Genomic DNA, 24113 nt, shown 5'->3' with positions numbered 1-24113 from the left:
GGCAATGACAATTTAGCACACAAAAGAGACTAAAGCGAAGAACAGTGCAAATGAAGTATTGCCGTTGAGTGTCGCAACAACTCTCGCTCAAAGTCGTCTAAGAAATTATCCGTATATTTAGCACGTGAAAAAGCTTATGGAACAAATGAGATACTTGCTGGCAACATGAGCGGAAACCGCAAGACTGTGCATGAATGACACTTATGGTGATTTACAAATTTACTTTTGGCAATGACTGTTAATTTGTACACTAACTTGGGCGGTTTGTAGAATGCTGTCACCTAACCTTCCAGATGTTAGCTAGAGCTATACTCACGGCTTTTCGATAGTTATCATATGATAGTTCCTTATTCCCCAGTCGCATGAAAGGGAGATCTGATGTCCCTTTCATGCCTGCATTTTAATGGATGGTTCTCACTGGATATCACAGCTATAAACGCTGCCTGCATTTAATTAGCGATGGCATCGCCCATTTCTCTCTACAGAAAAAGAAAGAAAGATATTAAAAGTGATGCCCTACAGCAGGTCAGCAACCTGACGCATAATTCGAATTACTCAGATTCACTCAGACTGGAACTGACCCATGTGTTTAAGTCTAGGTGAGTCCGGCTGAATAGAGTTTTGGTGAGTCTCTGTCCGAGTGACCACGGCTAATTAGTTCTTCGGATAGCTTGAGTCTGCGTGAGCCCGGCTGAGAATTTTGGCGACTTTAAGCGCGAATGAACCTGGCTGAGTAGAATGTCGGTTAGTCTGAGTACCGACTGAGCTCTAAGCAAAAGAAACATTGTGAGTGAGTGTCAGCAAGCTCTACTTATTTAGTCGGCCTATGGAGATCGATTTGGAGGAAAAGCCATTCTGAAAATATGGTTATGGCGGCAACGTTAAAAGTTAATCTAAGCGGCGTGCACTATACTACGAAAACTGCCTGTGTATGTGTGTGTGCGTGCGTGCGCAAAACACTCACACATACACGTGTGCACACACACATGCATGCATGCGCGAGATTTACACGAGCCTGTAGCATCAGTCCGCGTCAGTACGCGCCAGTACACGTCAGTCCGCGTTGGTACGCGTTAAAGATAAAGCGTATTAAGAGCTGAAAGTTGTATTAGATGGTTCTGCGTTAAGTGCATTATGAGAATACACTTCTTATAAGCCCTTCACGCCTTATTCGATAGCGAGTGGGCACGGCGCGGGCATCGTGAACATGCGTCTGAAACACCCGTTTCTGTTTCTTGTGCAGGCCATTCTTTTCGTCAAAGGTGCTTCAATGTCAACTGAACCACATGTCAATGCTTCCGTGGTGGGAGTGATGGAGCAGCAGATGCACTGGCTCAACGTTTCCTTGACAAGATCAACTCCGGACATGGTCATGCGCTACGGTGCTACTGACGTCGACAGATTTTCAGCGCCACCATCGGCAACGCTGCCTTGCGACAATGCTAGAAAAGAAGAAGCATCACGGATCACGGGCATGTTCACGGGCATCGTGAACATGCGTCTGAAACACCCGTTTCTGTTTCTCGTGCAGGTGAGAAACGATCGCCCCGTTCACTGTTATAGAAGTAACAATGTATGTCTACTCCTTGTGCCGTGCCCACGGCGAGTGTTTTCACTGTTTGCCGCCCCATGCCACCACTCTATCGGGGTTCTTCCATGCCTAGAAGCCTTGTTAATGCCTTTGTGTGAATTACTGCTGTTGATATGCGGCGATGTCGAACGGAATCCGGGTCCCATGAATGATCAACTTACGGAGATGCACAAATTAATGAAGGACCTGCATGAACGTTCAATTCGCATTGAAGCTGCACAGATGACGATTTTAAGCGACATATTAGAGCTTAAGAGTCAGCAACAATCACTTACTAAAGATATTTCTACCATAGTTACGCGCCTAGAATCTGTCGAAAAGCGCACATCTATTTTGGATGATGTACAGTGCGAATTAACAACAACGCATAAACTAACTGAGCAGGTGGAAAGCGAGGCACTTAGGCTACGCGTGCGCCTTGATGAAGCAGAAGATTGTTCTCGGAGGGACAATTTAGTATTTTTGGTATCGTTGATAACGCTTCTGAAACGGCGCAGCAGACAGAAGAAAATGTTTTAAGTTTAATTCTCCAATTTCTCGAAATAACCTTATCTGCCGATAACATTGCGCGCGTGCATAGGATCGGGCGATTTTCTACCAACAAAGTTCGACCTACTATAGTAGAGTTTTCCACCTACAAAACAAAATAAACGATTTTTTCGAAGCGTCACATGCTCAAAGGAAGCAGAGTGGTCATGCGGGAAGATTTTTCAGCCAAGACTCGTCGTATTACAGAGAAACTAATTATGCCAAAGAACTGAACTGCCCTTTCAAACTGCGCTATAACAAAAATAATTGCTAATGACACATGCTACGCCTATGATTGCAGTACTGACACAGTATATGAAATTGGGCCATCCAGACGCTCAACCAATGCCGCCAACTTCTCCCCGCGGCACCTTCGTTCTGGTCGCGCACTGGCTTCTTCGGGAAGCTAGGAGAAAGCCAGGGGTGGCGGCGCTTCGGCTAACAATAGCCACCTGATTGTGCTCTCTACTAACGTTCGCAGCTTTTTGTCGAAGAAAGATGAAATGTGCGCACTGATCAACGATTGTAACGCTGATATTGTCGCAATAACCGAAACTTGGCTTTCTAATAAAATACCAAGCGAAGAGCTAAAAAGACAAGTGAAAACTTCAAAGCATGGCTCTGAATTGGGCTCTATAAAGGTGATTGTATACTATTATTAACATAGGCCTTACAAAATGAAGCTTGATCTCTGTATAATATATTAATGTGATCTTGAAAAGGAGATACTCCATTTAAATCTTTTTATGGCACCAAAGCAACAATATTGGCAAAAATAAATTCATTCTCAAGAAGCGAATTATTGTTAGAAATCTGTGGAGACTATCCAAATATACATGTAGTTCAGCACCCGTTTAGGTTCTATTTATCTAACAGACCTACAAGCGAAGCCTTAGTAAGAGTGTCTTTATCATTACCACCATTTAGCTGTACTTAGTTTTCTTTAATTACACTTACACGGAAAATTACGGAATTCAATTCAGAAGCCGCCATATTCAAACATATTCGAGCACCGTAACATCGGAGGCACATTGAGATACCAGTGCCTCCTTATTCGCTTGCAATTTTTACAATACAATGCCATGAGGAAGCCTCTTTCGATGACGATTGATACTCGAACGAAATATTGCGTAATACAATGTTCTCTTTTCAACCAACGAACGTGAGAGCCCCAACGCCCGACTACAGGCTTCTTATCGACAAATTTGATTAAAGTGCGCTGAGCGAGATAACTTTTCATTCTATTTCTGTGCAGGTTCGTGAGTGGCACTCAAAAAACCTTGGCATAGAACCCTGTTAAGAAACACCTCAGGCAACCAAAAACGCGAGTGAAACAGTATCAAGAAATTATTCAAATGAATCGCGGCAGTATTGAAATTTTTGCCAGAGTCAAAGCTTCAAGTTTCACGTTCGCTTCTCGTTCGCTCGAAGCTGGATATGATTGCGCTCCCCATATATATGCAAACTGGTCTAATGAGCACACGTGTTTCGAGGCCACAGTAAAGCTTTGTATCCTTGCGTATCGTGCGCGGGTCAAATTCGAGGGAAGAGACACAAAGAATTCCAAGGTTTCCTTGGCTTCCGCGTTTCCTTTGTTTAGCCCTACAAGATACTCCTGTTGCAATGTTGACGCTTGCAACCCTTTTGTTGTACCACATTTATTCTTATTTTGCGCCGAACTACTGCGGCGAAGCGTGGATGCAGCTGCACACTTTCCGGAGAAGCGAAATGAGATGGGGAACGTATAAAGTTACGGAAAAGACGAGAGTAGAAAGAAAGAACCACCACTGAGAACAGCCCCGTAAATGCTGACACAGGGGTAACGGAGCGTGATTTCGGCAGTGCGGGTGAAACGTGCTCCGGCTCTAAGCGAACTTTTGCATTGTTTCCTCACCTTCTTTGATTCGGAGCCGCGCAGTATTTGCTGAAACCTTCGCAAAACTCTTGTAGCGTCGGTTGGTGGGCCGAACATTTATCTTTGGTTTACTGTTCTCGCATGCGCGATATCTTTTTTTTTCTTTAAGTTTATTGCAAAACGTTGGGTGAGAATTGGCAGGCACTATCCCAATCATCGCTTCTCTTCTTTTTGTTTGCCCCCCTCCGACCTCAATTTGAGGGCCTCGATTCGTCTCACCTTTAGAAACTCCTGCTTGATTCTTCCTCTATTTCCACGACGACCACTCTTTTTTTCGTCCTGAGAAAGAGCATCGATTCCAGTTAAATCGATGCGCGATAACAGGCAACCGCAAGATCGGCGCCCGCTTTGCACGTTTCCGGACATACAGGCTTTAAAGAGAAGCGGTCTAGTTGGAGCTTTTGCGTGGTCAGACCACATCGATTTTGCTGCTTTTAATGAAAATAGGATGTGGGAGAAGCTATGCAATGTAGCGCGCAATAGCTGGTGTAGGACATCTTTACCCGGTGCTTATCGGCACTGTGGTACACGATAGTCTGCGTGTCGTTTACTTGTATCTTTTGAAGACTCCGTGCCCCAAACATTCTTGGTTCGCTGTCATTTATTTCATGCGTCACGTGTTTTCTTTTGTTTTCTAGGGGACTGACAGACATATAATTCTTCTCCCGGCGCATTTCCCCACCTTAGTGTACGAAAGTGTGCTAACATCGTGGTCTTCGTCGTCATTGAAGTATCATCGCATGCCGAGACGTTGATGGGAGGGTGCAGTTCTGTTATTGTAATTTTATTTATATTTGAAATGTTTAAATGCCTAATAAACAATTATATTACCTACAGAAAGACAAAAATGCGTAATAGCTATGTAAAAAAGGGTGTTTTTCGAAGCAAATATGAATTAATTCATAATATACATCATACTGCGAACAACTTGTGTTTACTTAATAGGAAAAATTTGATGGGCCCAACGTCGGGCATGCATATGGTGGCCAACCGTGCCACGTGTGCCCATGCTTGGTCATTTCGGTTGGGCCGTTCATGGAGAATGACGTGCGCCTTACATCGGCCAACTATTAGGGTGCAGACCTAGGGTTGATCATTGTTGCCAGCCTGGCCGACTTCAAACCTAGCAAGGCCCATGACAATTTGAGCTATGTCCATGTCTGGGCCTACGTAGAATTTAGCATGGCTCATGACCATCTAAACCTCAGCTCCTGTCTCTGCCTACATCTAACCTAGCTTTGCCCACGAGTCGGCTTATGTCTGGGCCTACATCGAACGTAACATCCGAGTGACAACAATGACGTCCTATGGATATCTTATGCACATCCACTGCGAAAACATGAGTATCCTAGGGGCGTCTCTCACATGACCGTTTGGGCACATTTTCAGTCTCCTGCGGACGCCACTTGCATGTCCGCGAGGAACATAATGGGGACATGCTGCGTACACTTACCCACCTTTCACATACCTGAGTACATACCGATCTTTCGCAGCCCGCCCTTGATATTTCTCGTATAGTAACCTCAATCCCACGTCTTGTGGCCACCTATGTGCCGACGTAGTCGGCAAAGAGCCTTAGCCCGACTTTTCCCCTTATATCTCTGGCCACAATATTTTGCAGCCGACCTACCCCACCAGTTATCCAGCCGTTGGCAGTGGACCAATTCCGCTTGTGTAGGCTCCAGACTGTCTCAGCTTTTATGGTTTTTTGTAGCTATGTATAACTTATTCTGCGAAATTTATCCGAGCACAAATTAAGGTTCTCACTCTTTGAATTTCTGTTTTCTAACCTCTGCAATGAAGTGACCTGTATAACGAAGAAATTTTAACGTCCCGAACACTTCGATGAAAGGCGTTTGATCAAAAAAAAACCTATTCTGAAACCTATCGGAAGTGGATATTTCGTAAAGCGGCTAATAAAACGCTATAAAGCTGTTCATCTTCTCCTACCTGCTTTGCATACAATGCTGATAACCTGCAAATCATGAAGAGGCAGCAGGTTTGACTTTCTTTTCGTTTTTTTTTTAGTTGAGAATGGTGCCATCTGCGGTGTCATTTCTTGTCCGTCCTCGTGTTTTCGCTTTACCCTAACTTTACTTCAGATCCGTGCCAACTTGCCCAATCGCAGCTTTGATACAGCGTAAAAGTCCATCGCTAGAAACACGAACGAAGTTTAATATTTTCCGAAAGATTTACTCAAAGAAAACAATAACAGATCTAGATCATTACGTTATGCCAATTACCGCAACAACAGTGCGAAATAAACACGATCCCTCATTGGCACTGTTTGGACGAAGTAATGCCTATAAAAGCATTTCTTTTTACAACATTGACCTCGGGGGAATTTCGCTTCCAGTATCGTAGCGGGAAAAGAAGAGGATGTTTCCTTGGCATTTCAAGATAGAGTGCATTGTACTGTTTCTATACTATCATTCATTTAGCGTTGTTGTTTTTCTTAGCTTTCTAAAAGTGTTCTAGAACTACTTCAGGGAAGCCTTTTTTTATTGTATTGTACGGGCTTTATGCTGTCATTAATTTAGTGCTTTCTTTTGCCCCTCCTGTTTGGAGCAAAGTGTTGGTTTGTAGGTTGCGTAAATAAATAATAAATAAATAAATAAATGTATGCTGGCGAGGTTCCTGCGCGGTATGTGCTGGGAAGTGCCAGTTGTCTGGTTTCTCATACGTATTATGTAGCTTTCTTTCTCTGGATATGTTATTTATTAAACTACATTGCAGTATTTAGTGCATTCATGAACTTCTGAAGCGTATTTGCTGTATTTGTATTTGTTGGTCTGTTCTTCAAATTACCAAATAATGCAGCATTGCTCCTTACAAATGTCACGTAATGTAAGCGACTTTGCGTATTACATTTCCAAAATTACGGAAATAGGTGCGGCTACATTTTACTCGCAGGTTTATCAGATTATTTATTGTTTTATCTACAGTCCAGCAGAAGCCACTCTTTTGATCAATAGCTTTACTGCCTACCAAGTGTATGAGTGACAACACAGAGTTTCTTTACGGGCTGCATAATTGGCCTGAAATGATAAAAGCCCTTCATTACGTCACGAAATATGCCTGAAACGTGCTTTTAAGTTTATGCATCACGCATGACCAGACATTTCCGCGCCACGTCAGTGTTGCTCTAGCAGCTATTCGGCCTTACGCTGCAGAGGCATTCAATATCTACCGACCTTATTGCACATTTCTCGCTGTTCGCAATGCCGCTAATTATTCAACCGTTGGAAGCCTCCTAGCACTCACCGCGCGAGGAATATAGAGGAACCGAATAAATTGCCAATGTAAAATAATCGAGAATTCAAGTACTTCTGTAACACATGCTGTCTGAAGTTTCGCGTCGTCCGCACTATTTGAGCAGTTTGTCATGCTGCTCCTGATTCCGCGAACAATGTCTTCTTTTTGTATTTGCATGTTACTGCATGTGGAACCTGCTTTCATTGTTAAAACTCCTCTCGGCAGCTGTGCTTTTCTTTTACCATTTTAACCTATTTTTTTCAAAAGCCATTTCACATATTGCACTTATTCTTTCTCTCTTTCTTTTTCTCCCTTATTTACGAAAGAAAAAGCGCCCCGAATTTATTACGGCACATTGAATTCGTTGCAAAGCTTTGCTGCGCCGAATTTCAATCAAGAGATCTATTCGTACGCTTCTTCGCTGCTCCTTAGTTTCTCGCACCTTTCCTTATTTTTACGGAAGACGACGAAGTGTCTTTTGATACAGAGCTGTTCGTTCTAGCTCCGGTTTATTTCTGTGAAAACCTAAGTTCATCCGCTGGTCCTCGCTCCCTGCTCGGTCGTAATGGAAGTGGACGACCCCGTACGTCTGCCGGCGACGGCGGCGTCAGCGGCGGCCGCCTCCAGGAAGCGGATCGGTCAGCAGAGCGACACCGACAGCGAGGACACCCATGTCTACTCTCTCAGCAGTGAGGACACTTCCGATGACGACTTCCAGCTTGTGCAGAGCCGCAGAGCGAAGAGAAGGAACACCAGGACGTCCTCATCGTCAAGCACGCAAACAGTGAGACAGACGCAGAGGCCGGACGCCAATACCATCATATTCGTGCCCCTGCTTCCCAACGTCAACATGAAGCTACTCAACAGGCAATCTGTGTCGATGTCACTGGAAGCCCTGGTGCCAAATGAAATATCGGACATTCGAGTGAACACCCGAAAAAATCTTCTGGCGGTTGATGTCCAGCATGCGGCTGCTTTGACCACTCTACGCAGCGTAACGGACCTCGATGGGATTCAGGTGCGCTCTTTCATCCCTCTGGGATCTGACGTAGTCACTGGCGTTATCTACGACGTAGACGTCGCCATCCTTAACAACGACTTGCCAATTCTTATCAAGCCAGCCAATGATGAGGTCATCGTTGATGTTAAGCGGCTAGGCAGTTCACGCTGCGTGAAAATAGCATTCAAGGGCAAATATATACCCTCGCATGTTAAGGTGGGCCACTTCAGACATGCAGTGCGGCCTTTCATTGCGAAACCTCTTCAGTGCCGCAAATGCATGAAACTGGGACACGTGAGCAGCGTCTGCGAAAATCAGGCAGCATGCCCCCGCTGCGGTGAGCCCCACGCTGCAGATAAATGTGGCGCGACTGTAGTGAAGTGTGCAAACTGCGGAGGATCACATGAAGCTTCATCGAAGGCATGCCCCCATATTAAGAAGGAAATGGCGATCTTGAAAGAGATGGCGAGAGATCATTCATCTCATCGCGAAGCCGCCGATAAAATCAGGAAGCGACGTTCACGTCGCCGGCGCTCCTCAAGGAAGGCTCCTCAAGGACGGCGCATGCCACTTCCTACAACACCACCTCCTCTTCCACCACCTAGGCCAGACAATGTGGAAAGGACCGCGAAGAGCCAGTCTACTGAGAAGACCACATCTGCCGAATCTTGGCCGGCTCTACCGAAACGACAACATTCACCTACAGAAACACAGCAAACTTTCGCTGGACAACTCCCGACGTCTACTGCCGGCGATTTGTGCGACCAAGACAGGCAAGTGGCTGATATGCTGCAATCGCTAATTAATACAATGCGCATTCTACTGAACAAGCTGCAAACACCTGCAGCTCGAAGCGCTCTGCAAATACTGGATGCACTAAATCCAGTGCTTGCTAGCATCGTTTAAGCATCATGGCTCGACCAACAGTCCCCTTCCGCACTGAACTCAAAAGTGCGTCGATCTTTCAATGGAATGCCAGGGGTCTAAGGACCCGTATATCAGACTTTCGCCAATTCATTTTTACACATCGCTTCCCCATACTGGTTATTTGCGAACCAAATACGTCAACTCCACTCAGACTGTCTGGTTATGAATCTTTCGTCTCGTCCACATGCGGTGCGAGCACGAAGGTGATCATCTACATCCGCACGGACTTAACATACGTCGCTAACGCGATAGAGCCTCATGACGACAACCAATATGTCTGCCTAAATGTCCAAAAGAAGAATGTGTCATTTACACTAATTGGAGCCTACATATCCCCAGCAGGTCACTTTGACGGCGAACGACTAAAGAAAATATTACTGATGAACAATGGCCCATGGATTATCACAGGTGACTTCAACGCGCATCACCAGCTATGGGGAAGCACTAAAATTGACTCCAAAGGCAGGCGCCTTGCCTCCTTTGCTGCTGACCATGATTTGTGCTGTGTGAATGACGGCAGCCCTACATTTCTGCGAGGCACGACCTACAGTAGCTGCCTGGACTTAACTTTGGTGTCACGGCGCTTTGCCTCAAGCGTCCAATGGTTTACGGACATAGAAACACATGGAAGCGACCATATTCCAACATACATAAAGATTAGAGGAGTTGAGCAACGCTCCTCTACCGTCTTGCGTACTGTTGATTGGTCAAAATTTAAAAAGGATATGGATGACACATGTCGGGAAGGCCTCTCACACACCATCGAAGAAGCAATCGCAGAGGCATTGAAAACATCCATCTGCTCGCTTACAAGGTCAACAAGGCGAACAGACTTGGACATGGAACTTGAGAGGCTGCGTGCGGCACGCCGACAGGCGGAGAGGAGGTATCGGCGCACGAAGTCCGTCTTGGATCTGAGGGCTTCACGACGCATACAAAAGAAAGTCCAGCGTCGCATTGATAAATTGGAAGATCAGCGATGGAAAACATTCTGTCAGTCACTTGATCCCAGAAAATCGCTCTCGCACATATGGAGAACGGTTAGGGGTCTTCGCTCATCTCCGCATCAAAGGAAGCCCTTCGCTGCTCTGGCCCTCTACCAACTCCGCTCGGAACTTCAAGTGGCTGAAGAGTTCTGTGCACGGGTTGCTGGGTCCGTGGCCTTCATTGCTGACGCAGCATTGAATGACATCCCTGAGGCACGTGTACCAGAAATAAACGTGCTATTTTCCCTCGAAGAGCTCGATGCTGCGTTGGCGACCTGCAGGCGTTCTTCGTCACCAGGACCTGATGGCATCACGTATGCTGCCCTATGCCACCTTGGACATGACGCACGTGATGAGCTGCTCAAATACTACAATGAGTCTTGGCAGAATGGCGCCGTTCCTAAAGAATGGAAATCGAGCCGCTTGATCCCCATTCTGAAACCTGGAAAGTCTCCGCTTGAGATCTCATCCTATCGTCCGATTGCGCTTTCGAGCTGCGTCGGCAAAGTGATGGAAAGAATGATTCTTGCTCGATTGGAATGGTACCTAGAACGATTCAACATCTATCCGGACGCCATGACAGGATTTCGTCGAGGTCGCACGTCCATCGACAACGTCATTGACATCATAACATGGGTCCAAAATCAAAAAAGCCTCAAGCGCCTTTCTGCGGCACTTTTTCTGGATATAAAAGGAGCATACGACAACGTCGCCCATGAGGCCATACTAAACTCACTAGAGGCTGTTGGAGTTGGTGGCCGGATGTATCAATGGATTCGGGACTATTTGACTGAGCGGCGTTTTTTCTTACAGACCGAAGACGGCCCAACTTCAGACCACTACATCTGCCGTGGTGTGCCGCAGGGTGGAGTGTTGAGCCCTATTTTGTTCAACCTCGTCCTGGTAGGACTAGCGGATTACCTACCGCAGACAGTACATGTCTCAATATACGCCGACGACATTTGCATCTGGGCCTCTGCGGTGACTCGCCCTCAGCTAAGAGCCAGGCTTCAGCGGGCGGCAACCATGACGGCTTCTTACCTCCGAGAACAAGGCCTCAGTGTGTCTACGGAAAAGTGCGCATTACTTGGTTTTACGCGGAAACAAATGTCATCGTATCCTGTTACCATCGATGGTCAAGCTGTATCCTATGTTAAGACGCATCGCTTTCTGGGCGTCATCATTGACCGCAACCTCTCGTGGAGCCCTCACTGCGTCTATCTGAAGAAGAAGCTCGTCGCCATTGCTCAGGTCTTCAAATTTCTATGCGGGAAAAACTGGGGTACACCAGTCCATTCTATGTTGCATCTGTACAGGGTTTTGTTTCTCGGACTCCTACGTTACAGCCTACCAGTATTGTCAAGTGCATGCAAGACGAACTTTCGCGCCTTGGAGAGCATACAAGGTCAAGCCCTACGCACGTGTTTAGGGCTGCCTCGGTGCACTTCAACCGCAGCAACAATCGCCATCGCAGGAGACCATACAATCCAGACTCATGTAGCTGTCGACTCTCTCAGAGCGCACATTCGCCATCTGTCAAGGATCCCCGACCATCATTTGGCCTCCCTACCAGCAGATAGACCTCAAGCGACCTTTTCACGAGTGATTAGCGCTCATCAAGAGTACATACCGGTATCTTTTACACCGGCGGCGAAGCCTTCCTCTCCCCTGTGGTGCCTGCGACCACCTCAAGTGAATTTTGCTATTCCTGGCCTTACAAAGAAGTCCAATCATCCATCGCCGGCTCTGAAGCAACTTACGCTCCTATTATTGCACCAGACGTATGATGACCGCATACATATATATACTGATGGTTCGACCTCACCTACCAGCTCAACTGCCGCATTCGTCGTTCCAGCCAAGAACGTTACAGCTAAATTCAAATTGTCGCACACGACTACATCTACATCGGCAGAACTTGCAGCTCTCCATGCCGCTATGATGTACATCACCGAAGAGCCAACAGAGAAATGGGTCGTATTTTGTGACTCTAAGGCAGCCCTTCACAGCATCAAGTCCGCATTACGTCCCAGAACTTACGAGCAAATCACATCTGAAATCAGGGAACTGCACCATCATGCTCTGGAAAGAGGACACCACATTATATTTCAGTGGATCCCTGCTCACTGTGGCATCGTCGGCAACAACCTAGCTGACAAGGCTGCCCGGTGTGCCCACGAGGATACCAAGACGCGTCCAACACCTTTGGCGAGGTCGGACGCTGCCAGAGAACTTCGCCGACTTGCGCGCAAGAAGTCCCAAGATCTCTGGATTTCAAGTGGCTTCAATTGCAGATTACGTAAACTGGACCCCACGCTACGGCTACAACCGCCATCTAGCCTTTCCCGCGGCGAAGCAACCTTGTTGTGTCGCTTGTGGCTGGGAGTGGCGTTTACGAACGCATATTCCTACCGTATGGGAATGGCCGAGAGCCCGATGTGCGACTCCTGTGGGTGCGACGAGACCATCGAGCACCTATTGTGTACCTGCCCTCGCTACGATGTCCAACGCCTCTCTCTGCGGGCAACTTTACGCAGACTGGACTCGAGACCTTTCACCGAGTCAAAGATACTCGGACCGTGGCCACACCCGTCGCTGGCTCGAAAAGCGATTCGTGCACTAGTGCAGTACTTGAAGTGCACGGGCTTAACAGATCGTTTATAGTGTCCTTGTGTTTGGTGTCCCTCCCACACGAACTCAGTGTTTACTCTCTCCCTTTCTTCCGCTTTCTATTACCCTTTCCCCTCCCCCAGTGTAGGGTAGCAAACCGGATGCTGTTCTGGTTGACCTCCCTGCCTTTCCTACCCTTGTTTTCTCTCTCTCTCTCTCTCTCTCCTTATTTTTAACTCCAGTGTGCCCTTTCTTACATACCGTTCCTCTGGTTTTGCCGCTAAAGCTTTTGTTTTGTTGTGACACCAGCCACAAGGCATATTCAAACGGGAAAATGTGCGCGATTTCCTCTCTCTGTATACGGTTTCGAGCCAAGCGCGCGTATCTGTGCGTTCTTTTCAAAAAGTATTTCCTAAACGTTATATCGAATACGGAGAACGAGAATTATTATGGAAACGTGCGCTAACCGTTATGTTTCCTCCTTTGTGCGTTTCGCGAGAAAATTGTGTGAGCAGGTGCGCTTGCTGCGAGTGGTGCACTTATATTCAAGATTCTCTAAGGGTACGACATCTCTCAAAGCTGCTTTTTGTTCTTTCTTCACTGCGGACGATACATCTGCTACAAACCTTTTCTTTAGACGACGGTTTTCGCTATCACTTTATTTATGTTGCGATTACCTAAACTTCTCGTTTCTCATATTGCGCGTTTTTTGTCAGCAAGTCCAATTTACTATTACAGTACGAAAATGTGATTGATATCTGGTGCGCAATTAGAAGAAATTACGCTATTTGACCCTAAAATTGGCTGACCAGAATTTCTGCTTTGGTGAGGACTTGTGAGAGTAAGAGTTTATGAAATAAGTGCGATAGCATGAGGGAATTTAGCATGTCGCTGTCGGTTTTGTTCTTCGTTGAGTGGTTAATTTCTTTTATCACACGTCGGAGTACAGAAGTACCCATCTCGTCTGAGAGTTACCGAGAGTTGCTTCAACGCTATTATTAACGAACAAAAGAATATCTATTGAGATGAAAGGAGTCGTTCGCTTGAATGATTGAATGAACAAGTTTACGTGATGGAGATTCGACTCAAAGAGCCAATAGTGTAAATAAAACTTAAAAGCAGTTGGAACCTGTGGAACAGGCGGAAATAAGGCGCCTTAGCGGATTTTCTTGCGCCTTGAGTGTGGATAAAATGCGTCCTGTGCGAAAAATTGTTTCTGGGACGCAAATGAGTAACATTAATTTTCATGTGTTTAGCTCTCTACTTGTCGGATTGAGATTAAGCAAATTTATCGTCAGATTTCATTCGAGTCTCTTAGCTGATGGAAAACAATCACCGATATACCGACATGGCCGCAAATAATCGCGCAGTGCCTATTTTGATTAATACCTTGTGTCATGTTAAAATTCTACAGGGACGAGTTTAGCTGGTGACTGTGATAAATCCAATTACCGTGCGATGATTGGTCGAGAGGAAACTCTGGGCACTCTCAGAATTGTGCTCAGTTAAGCCTGAGGGTTCAACTTCTCAGCCAATAGCATCAGAAAATAATCTCACTTGACAAATGACATTACGTTGTTAGTAACCAGAAAATAAAATGTTTAAATGCCAACAAAACTTTGGACGAGAAGAAAGAGGGTTAATCGAAGGATCCGATTTCTATGAATCATACCATAAGAAGCCAACAAACAAGGACACCATGGACAACACAGGGGAAATTACTGGTACTTACTTTTTGAAATAAAGAAACCACAAATTAAAGTGGACAAAAAAAAACAACTTGCCGCAGGTGGGAAACATCCACACATCTTCACATTACGCGTGCGACGCTCTATCAATTGGGCTACCTCGACGCCGTCTTCCCATCCATTTTCGGGGGTATTTATGTGTTGCTACTAGAACTAACCTCCTCGGGGTGTTAGCCAGCGCCACCACTCACAATCCTTGGCGGCGGATGAAAAACATCTTTCCTGCCGCAGGCTTCACGAGGTACAAGTACGTGATTTTTTTGGGTGAAAGCAATTAGTCAATAAACCTACACGTACTACCTGAAGGAATGAATGTTGCCGGATTCGAGACCCTGGTTATGGAATGAAAGCGAAGAAACGGGGTTAACCGAGGGGCCGAATTTCTATCAATCATAAGAAGCCAACGATCAATTCACCCATGGAAAATGGAGAAATTACTTGTACTTACTTCTACTTGACTACTCACTATTACTTACTACTTGACCAGTTAGGTGAAGTATTGGTATTGTCGCACGGTTAACACCCCTACCATTAGGGCCTTACAAAAATTTATAGAGGACGAAAGCAGAGCTTTAATCAGATGTGATATGGCAAAATACGTAGTTGAAAATTATGTAATCATAACTATGTAAGGATGTTCTTTGCTCGCCGCAGTAGTGCAGTGGCTAAAGCATTGTGTTGCTGAGCTTGAGGTGGCGGGTTCAATTTCTGCTGTGGAAGCTGTCTTTACATGGGTGCGAAATACAAGAATCCATGTGTAGTTTAAATTCGGGCGCAAGTTGAAGAACCTCCGATGATCAAAACTGGTTTCAGCTCGTAAATCCCCATCACTTTTTAAACTGTTTCTTGCAGCTGGCACATCAGCAAAGATTACTCGCGAGTTATCTATCATACGTTTGATGCACTACGTACGTAAGGTACCATTTCGGTGTGATAGTTTGGAACACTCACGCCGCTTTTATCATCCCAGCATCAAAGCTTCGCAGACGTTTGTATCTGAACAAAACGTTCGGTCAGGCATGAAAACTTGCGAAATTGGCAATCGCCGGCATACCTCCCACGTCAAAGATATATGGTTCACGGTCGTGCCAAAAGTTGGGGCCCGTTACTTCCGGTTCCAAGTGATGGACTCGTGAAGAGACACAAGGATATCCTTGAACCCTTCCATTTATCAAGAGTGTCATTATCTCGTCTTGGTTGTTGGTCGTGATGGTGGCCATATTATTTATTTATTATTTATTTTTACCCTCAGGGTACACAGTACATTACAGAGGGAAGGGGCAATCGTACACGAATAAATCAATCTGATAATAGGCTGGGAATAATGCAGAAAATAACATCGGTTAAACAACACAGCAGCTAAAGACAAGCAAGTAAACCCAGAATTACACTAGTATGTATAATAAATATATATGCAACACGCAGAAATATATTATAGGCTATGCAGTTACACAATGCTTAAAGTCCAACTAATCAACTATTGACGAGGCGTTTTTAAAGCGTATCGGATCGCTGATGCCCGTTATAGACCCTTAAGAAAAAGCTTTAGCTCGGGTGCTCCTACCTAAGTACACGTAAAAGGAGAATTCGTTTTTCTCCTCAATCACTGCACCAAATTTGACAAGGTTTGTTGCATTTAAAAGAAATACTTAAAATCTAGTGACTGTTGGTTTCGGATATTTTATTTAGGTCGTCAATTTTTTAGTAAAATATGGCAAAAATAGAAAATTTTTAAAAAACGAGAACAATCAAGTTTACAACTCTGTAACTCAGCAATAAAAGAAAACATCACAATTCTGTGAACTGCATCTAATAGCACATCTAAAGCGGACAAAATTCATGTGTTGCACATGAATATAAAAAAAATAGTATTACGGAAATACAACTTTTGCAGAACCCTTGTAAACAACGTAACAAATTCACGTAAGATGTAAAATGACATAACAAATTTGTCCACTTTGGATGACCTAATGGATGCCGTTTACAGAACCACGACATCTGGTTTTGATGCAGAGCTATGTAAAATTCGTCATTCTCTTTTTTTCAAACGGTCGAATATTTGAACATGTCCATAACAAAATTCAAGCCCTAAATCGAAATTCCGCTTCGAACAGTCACTAGAATTTAACTTTCTCTCTCCAATGCAACAAGTTTTATTAAACTCTGTCCAGGGATTATTTCAGAAAAACGTTTTTGCGTTTTTACATGTATTTGAATAGGCCACGTCGGAGATGGGCCCGAGCTAAAGCTTCATCTTAAAGCTGGTCCCAACCTCTTGCAGTGTTATCCGAAAAGGACAATGAATGGGTAACCATGTTACTTTTGGGAACTTGAACCTTCTGATGGTGGTCGAGGCGCGCTGATATATAAGGTGCGGCATGTATCAACAATGAAAACAGATATGGGTTAGGATAGTAAATCTTTTGGTCAAGACATAGGCGAGAGTATCTCCTACGAGCGGCAAATGAAGGAAGTTGTAATGATGCTTTCGTGGAGGTTACGCTGGATGTTCTATGGTAATTAGACAAGATAAAACCCGCAGCGCGGTCTTGTGTTGCCTCGATGTATTGGGTTAATGTAACATGGTTAGGGTCCCACAACGCCCACGCATATTCAAGCTTTGTGCGAACGTAAGTAGTATACAAAATTAGTATAGTGGAGGATGGTAGTTTAAAAAAGTATCTTCGGTAGCAACCTAGAGTACGGTTGGCTTAAGATTTGGTGTGTTCATTGTGTTTATCCCAGGATAAGTTGTTGGTTATATGGACACATAGGTACTGTTACTGATTGTAATGGTTGGTTATTTATGAGATAGGCAGGCTGCGCTATGTTAGTACGAGAAATTCGCATGGCCTTGCATTTACTAATATTTAATTCCATGTGCCAGGTACGGCACATGTTCAGGTCTGTTTGAAGAAGCGCGCAATTAGTAGTACTAGTTATTTTACAATATATTACGCAATTCTTTGCAAATAAACTAATTTGAGAGAGAATGTTAGTAGGCAAGTCATTTATGTTTCATAAAAATGACAGCGGTTCGAGCCCGGAGCCTTGTGGCACACCTCATAAGACATGTGTCACCGATGACGCTGTCTCATTTGCAAAAAATGAATTGAACGCGGTTAGTCAGGAAGGTTCCAATCCATTTAACTATAGCAAGATTGATATTAAGTATTTGTAATTTATGTAAGAGGATACAGTGGTTTACTCTGTCAAAACCTTTAGCAAATTCAACGAATGCGTAGTGAGTAAGAAAACCAGAATCGATATTGTTATGTAAATCATTAGGAAACACACGCACATGACTTACAAAATCGGTGTTGAAAGGGTGTAAAACACATTATTGTTCTAAAGAAAGCATGCAAGATGTGAGTATATGACATGTTGCATTCATTTGCATGGTACTGATGTAAGTCATATTGGTCTATAATTATGCGGGTTAGACAATCCACTTCTAGTGATCCATTAGTAAGTGATTGGGTGAAAATGTATTCTAGTATGATAGAAGAGTATTTATTAGTGTTCTTAAGAAATTTAGAGGTAATTTCGTCAACACCACAGAAAGAAGAGAGCGGTGATTTGCTGATTATAGCTCGAATACCAGTAGAGTTAAATGCAATAGGTTGCATAGAATAGTGGCTATATTGACGGAGCAGTGGATAATCGTGAACCGATGGGCGTGAGAATGAAGTTACGAATGTGCCATTTAGTTTAGGTGCGTAGTCATGATCCGATACCGCAACACCAGATGGTGTAGTAAGCAATAATTTGTTTCTGTCTTTTCGCTTAACAATACTCCAAAAACGTTTTGGGTTTGTTTTAAGTGTATTATGAAGAGTACAATTAAGACAAGTGCATTTGGTTTTCTTTTTATGGAAAATTCCTTTTACGACACCCGAGGATCCAGCGTGTTAAATTTTTAGCATTTCGGTATAGGCGAAATTTCCTTTGATTTAGTCGATTAAGCTGAGTATTGAACCAAAGAGCTGAGTTGCTACTGGGCACACGTCGTAGGGGGATATAACGATTGATAGTTTCCTGAATCTTGCTTTTAAATATGCACCAGTTCATTTCAACGGTGTGGTCGAGATAGTTAGATAATAAATTGTCGGTGAAAGTAAGGAGTTCTGCGTTTATAGCTGAGAAGTTAGCTTTCTTATAATCCCTGATTATTTTAGAGGTTTACGTCGGGAAGGTCGTGTTGATTTTAGCGTGAAATGCAAGATGCCGTGATCAGCTAAACCCGGTTAGTTTGTTATCGCAGAAGTGTTATCAATAGATAACGCTAGCACTAGATCACGGAGTGATGAAATATTATGCGGTAAACGTGCTGGTAAAGCTACTTCCCGGAAGAAACTAAAGCGAGATCGTAAGGTGAGAAAGTGTTCAGATTGTTTACAAAAAAGCTGCGAAAAGGGGGATGCGCATGTCCAGTTAACTCGCGGAAAGTTGATATCCCCACTTCATATAATTTTCTACTCCAGGAAAACGAACTCTGACTTGATTCAAAGTGTCATGTAGGCTGTCGCAGAATGAAGTTGGGCAAGTGGAAGGGCTATAACAGACACCGATCATGAGCTTCGTGTAGTTAATGGTATCACAGCACCACAATAATTTTAAACCGTTATTAAGAGGTACACAACACGAATTTATGTTTTCATCCATTGCCAGCATCACACCACCGCCAGTTCTGTTTGTTCGGTTGTTCAAAAAAAATTTAATTATGGGGTTTTACGTGCCAAAACCACTGTCTGTTTATGAGGCACGCCGTAGTGGAGGACTCCGGAAATTTAGACCACCTGGGGTTCTTTAACATGCACCTAAATCTAAGTACACGGGTGGTTTGTTCGGTTGTCGCTCTAGACAATATATTTGTGATATGAATAAACAAGCACCAAGTTAGATATTCTGTTTGTTAACCACGCTTCGGTTAGCGCTATTATGTTTGCATTTGTATCACTAATTACGCTACTTACGCCTGTTGGCGTATTTTATCTAGGTGGCTGATGGTGCAGGTGTGTGTCCATTACCCCTATCATTAACTATTTCTTCGTCACATGGCGAGAGTGACTAAGCAAAGGGAACGGGAGAGCGACTTCGTTCTCTAACTGCACTCCAACTGCTCTCTAACTGCACCAGGTGGTCGGAAGTCACATCGAGTTGATATTTACAGAAAATTGTGGTCATGGTCCCTGTAATTCACGGTAATTCTTTGTCGTTTCTGTTTTAAATAAAACCCTTGAAAGATAATTACTGATTCCGTCAATTTCTTGCTATTTGCCGGCATTATACAAGGCACCCGTGGAGTTCTTGGTGAACTGAACAAATCTCCTTTTTTATATTTCTAGGAAATAAAGGGAGGCGTATGAGTTGTTCCTCGGCAAAGTTCAAAGTGCGTTCTGCACTTTTTGGAAACACTACAGAAAATAATAGGTGCGTTTTAATAACAACGTAGGATTTTTCTATGTGTATTAAAATAACTATACAAGCCACCGAGATCAAGTTTGGTTTGAATGGGCGAACATCGAAGATGATGTGATTGGGAAGGTAAATTGGATTGGGAAGTTAAAAACGCGTAATGAAATTCTATAAAGCGCTATATCTCCTTCAAACGCTGCTCGTACAATTACGCACGCCAAGGCAATACAGTGCTCTGTTGAATATAACGACGTTCAGAATGTGCTGCATACGTAATGAAACCTTTCTGAGTGAATCTGTGCTGCAAGTTTCCTTATTAATTGTGAAAAGAGGGAGATGAGGCAACAGAGGACGCAACTTATGAGCTTAACTTAAAATATTTAACTCTTTAATCAGCGGTGATTTCAGCAATGGTGGGGAAAAATCAGCAGAGTTGTGGGAAAAGGGAGAGGCTATTGAGACACAAAAACTGCCATCTGCACCCTCTGTCCATTCTTTATTTATGAAAAGCGTTTTATTGAAACGAGTTTGAACGTACGTATCTCTGCAGTCGCTCTTGGTGACAGTATGATATATAGGGCGTTCCAGCTAACGTTAGCCAAGCTCTTCAACGAATAAGAAGATTTAAAGATACGGTCCAAGGCACAATTTTAAAGCCTATGGTTTTCAGCCAGCAGACCGCTGAGAGCTAAACACTGCAGGTTTTATACTCATATCTTGCGCCATGTTCCTCAATATTTTTTCCGTCAAACAGCTTGGCTGAGGTTAGCATGGAAACAAGGTCTAGCAGGCTTACTTCTTTCATAGCGATAGCAATTACGTGAACACTGTAAGCAAAATGTCACCGTCGGTATCGTTGTGATGTTTTGTATATATTAAAGTATATGTTTACATATATATTAGGTATATGTTTACATATATATTACGTATTTGTTTACCTCTGTCATATATGCTAGGTAGCCATTATACCGTTCAACCATCAAAGTTGCTGAGACGAGTATTATGACGTTGGCGCTGTTGCTCATAATTGTCTATTTAAATTGCCGTGCACGAGCAAAAAGTAACAAAAGGTTTCATGCACAGCATGTGCCTCTGATCTTAATATATATGTTTACATATATATTACGTATTTGTTTACCTCTGTCATATATGCTAGGTAGCCATTATACCGTTCAACCATCAAAGTTGCTGAGACGAGTATTATGACGTTGGCGATATTGCTTATAATTGTCTTTTTAAATTGCCGTACACGAGCAAAAAGTAACAAAAGGTTTCATGCACAGCATGTGCCTCTGATCTTAAATATTCTCATAGCGATAAAAAGTGCAAAACAATGTTGGTGCTCACAATATGGAAGCGACACAATTTCACCGGCTCCGCTCTTTACGAGCAGCACAGTGACGTTTGTGCAATACCATTACATGCCCTACGCGGCGTGTCAGAGCATTCAAGGCTGTCAGAAATTTTGGCGCGTCCGAGTATGTCACGTCCGAGTACAGTGGCACCTGCGTACAGTTAGAACACCGTCCGTACAGTTCAAGTGAAACGCTAAAACTTGCTATCGTGGGCGAAACTCTCTTTTTTTTTACGATGTTTTACATGAGACACATTTTTCAAATGCCTAGAGAGGTGCTTTCCTAGTAATGAACAGGAAATAACTGATGCTCCTATAACTCACGTTCCTGTAGAGTTCTCGTAACAAGTCCAAGGACTGCAAAGTTGACAAAACTCGCTTACAGATTAAATATACTTTATTCGTTTTCCAACAGTGCGCTTTTAATTTTTCTCGGAACCTTAGAAGTATCGTGGAAATCAGACTTCAATGAACATAATTGGCTGGTGCCTAAATGGGACGTTCGGTAGCTGTTTCAAACGGAGGTAATATGGAGGGACCCTTTCAAAGTTTTTGTTGTAATCACACGCAACGGAAATTTTTGGTGAAACTACTGGAAAGCAGCAGCTTCGCTCGAAATTGGAGTGCGATTCTGCAGAGTTGCGCTAGTTTGATGTATTCTTGTTCTTCGCTTCAACAAATGCAAGTACTCTTGCAAAAAAAAAAAATGCCACCGCCCCTTCCAGTTCATGAAAATGGTCGAACAGCGGCGCTATGTAAGTTACACCAAATATTACACCTTGCAATTCAAACTTCGCAATTAGTCTGTGTGTCTATCTATCGCTTGTTCATTCTGACACAGCCAATGTGTTTCCGCGTGTCGGGCGCGAAGCTCGGGGTCCGCCCTACGACGACGATCCCATTCACGAGCCAAATCTCGCTGACGCTCGCGGTACGAAGATGCTTCCTTAGGAGTAAGCCCTACTCGTGGTTTTGTCATAATTGTAGCTGGGATGGATTGTGCGGAACCACTAATCCAAATCTTCGTATATTAGGCGGAGCCCACCACTGCAGATGTGCGCGCTTCAATCGTTTTGACGATTGGTTGAATTGGTTTGACGAATGACGTGGTTGCCAGCACTTCCCGCTGGCGCAAGAAGTGCCAGCAGCCACGCGCTCCTGCTGGCATCGCGTTTCAATCGCTGGGCGCTATTCGTTTGCCACAAACTGCAAGTATAACGTTTGCTTCTTTCGCAGCAGGGTGGAATAAATCGTCGATAAATTTGATGCCGATCTCGCTCGAATGCCGAAAATGCACCGTGTGACAACCGTATAATATTTGCGTATAAGATACCATTTTCACAAGAGGAAAGAGGTCACTTCCCCTTTCCCCCCTGTTGAGCTCCTTTCCTCTCTATAGCTAGGTCACGTGGTCCCTTTTTAGCGAAGTCTGGCAACCATGGCACATGGTCTGCAGAAACATCTTCGTTGTAAAATGTAGGGAGAGATGTCGTCATATTTTTACATCGTGCAATTTTGGCAGGTGCCGGTACTGCCGGTTGTGGAAGCGTTTTCGTATATTGTACTCGAAGTATAATACTTGAATACTTGAAGTATTTATACTTGAATATATTTTGTGTTCAATGCGAAATATCCTTCTATTGCGACGGAATTATGCGGACACTCGAGGCACATTCATGTCACCCTCGCCACCATACTTGTGCTGCGCCGCAATCACAGGCGCATGCGCGGTCTGTGCGACGTTTCTACAAGTTTCTGGGGGTAATGTTCATTGTATTCGTCAACAACGCTAGTATATGCGCCACTCTGAGGCTTATGAATTGTTACTGCACTAGTCTGCGCCATGCGAAACTGTGTGCGGCGACATGTAATGCTAACCTTACCTTCCAACGATTTGGGCACCGTGCGTTGTTCAAGTGGTACCCACTCGGGGCCTACCGCGCACCCAAGTGCAGTGCTCAGTGGTGCCATCTTCAGTCACACCACTCTTCACGCGGAAACGCTGTCAAAATTTAGCCATACTCTCTTGGTGAGTCCCGACTTGTCTACTTCACTGAAGGCGAGGTTTCCAACCGTACCATTGACCAGCCCGTTAATTTCGTTTGGGTACACAGTTCACAGTTCACGGCTCTTCAATGCACACGATGATCTTAGCTGACAAGTTGCCCATTTCGGTTATTGACATTTTAGCTACCATCTCGATTGCCTTGTCGTGTATTCCGGAAGTTCGGTAACCATAAATCTTGTCCTTGGTAGAAATGATTTTCATATCAGATATGCTTTCTATGGCGTCCTTTGTGTTGAATGGTTCCACGTCTTTGTTCATGTAGAAAAGACGGATACCTTAGGGACGCTTTCGAAATGCCTCTTGTGCTGTGATGAACCGAGACTGCAGCATGTTCACCTCACCGTCGGTGAGAGCCTCTCTATCGCCAACCTTGGTGAGAACCGTCTTACGAGGTAGCAATTACAAAAATGTTTATCTTTCGACATGTCAGTGTTCTGTCACATTAGAGTCACCAGGAATTTTTGGGGGTCATAGATAAATGTTCTTGTATTTCAATTGATGTGTTTCAAAACGGAATTGGCATTCGTCACCGCATGTTGGTAGAGATGTGCAAGTTTTTTGTGTTTATATTTTCTTCCCAATTTGTACACACTACAATTTCTTGTCACTGTTTGATGAATTTGTTCTTGCACGTATTGTTTTTTATATAATATTGCAACCGAAGTCGCAGAAGTATTTTGTACCCCAAAGGAGAAATAAAGAAAAAGAAAGGG

General features: G+C 44.1%; 1 protein-coding gene and 1 long non-coding RNA gene across 2 annotated transcripts in view; one reads left to right on the top strand and one right to left on the bottom strand.

Moving 5' to 3' along the window:
• Positions 1-4861, top strand: part of LOC135901187 (uncharacterized) — a 166132-nt gene extending 161271 nt beyond the window's left edge. The window contains exons 5-6 of the long non-coding RNA XR_010564034.1: positions 1244-1531; positions 4673-4861. This is a non-coding gene — a long non-coding RNA (uncharacterized lncRNA). The remainder of the gene's footprint in view (positions 1-1243; positions 1532-4672) is intronic.
• The window catches only part of LOC135901186 (uncharacterized), a 790538-nt gene that overhangs the window by 450531 nt on the left and 315894 nt on the right, over positions 1-24113 (bottom strand). The gene's annotated exons all lie outside the window — the stretch shown is intronic.

This window comes from Dermacentor albipictus, chromosome 4 (genome assembly GCF_038994185.2).
Source record: "Dermacentor albipictus isolate Rhodes 1998 colony chromosome 4, USDA_Dalb.pri_finalv2, whole genome shotgun sequence".
NCBI lineage: Eukaryota > Metazoa > Arthropoda > Arachnida > Ixodida > Ixodidae > Dermacentor > Dermacentor albipictus.
The sequence above is the reverse complement of the archived record's forward strand: the minus strand, read 5'-3'. Positions and strand labels throughout refer to the sequence as shown.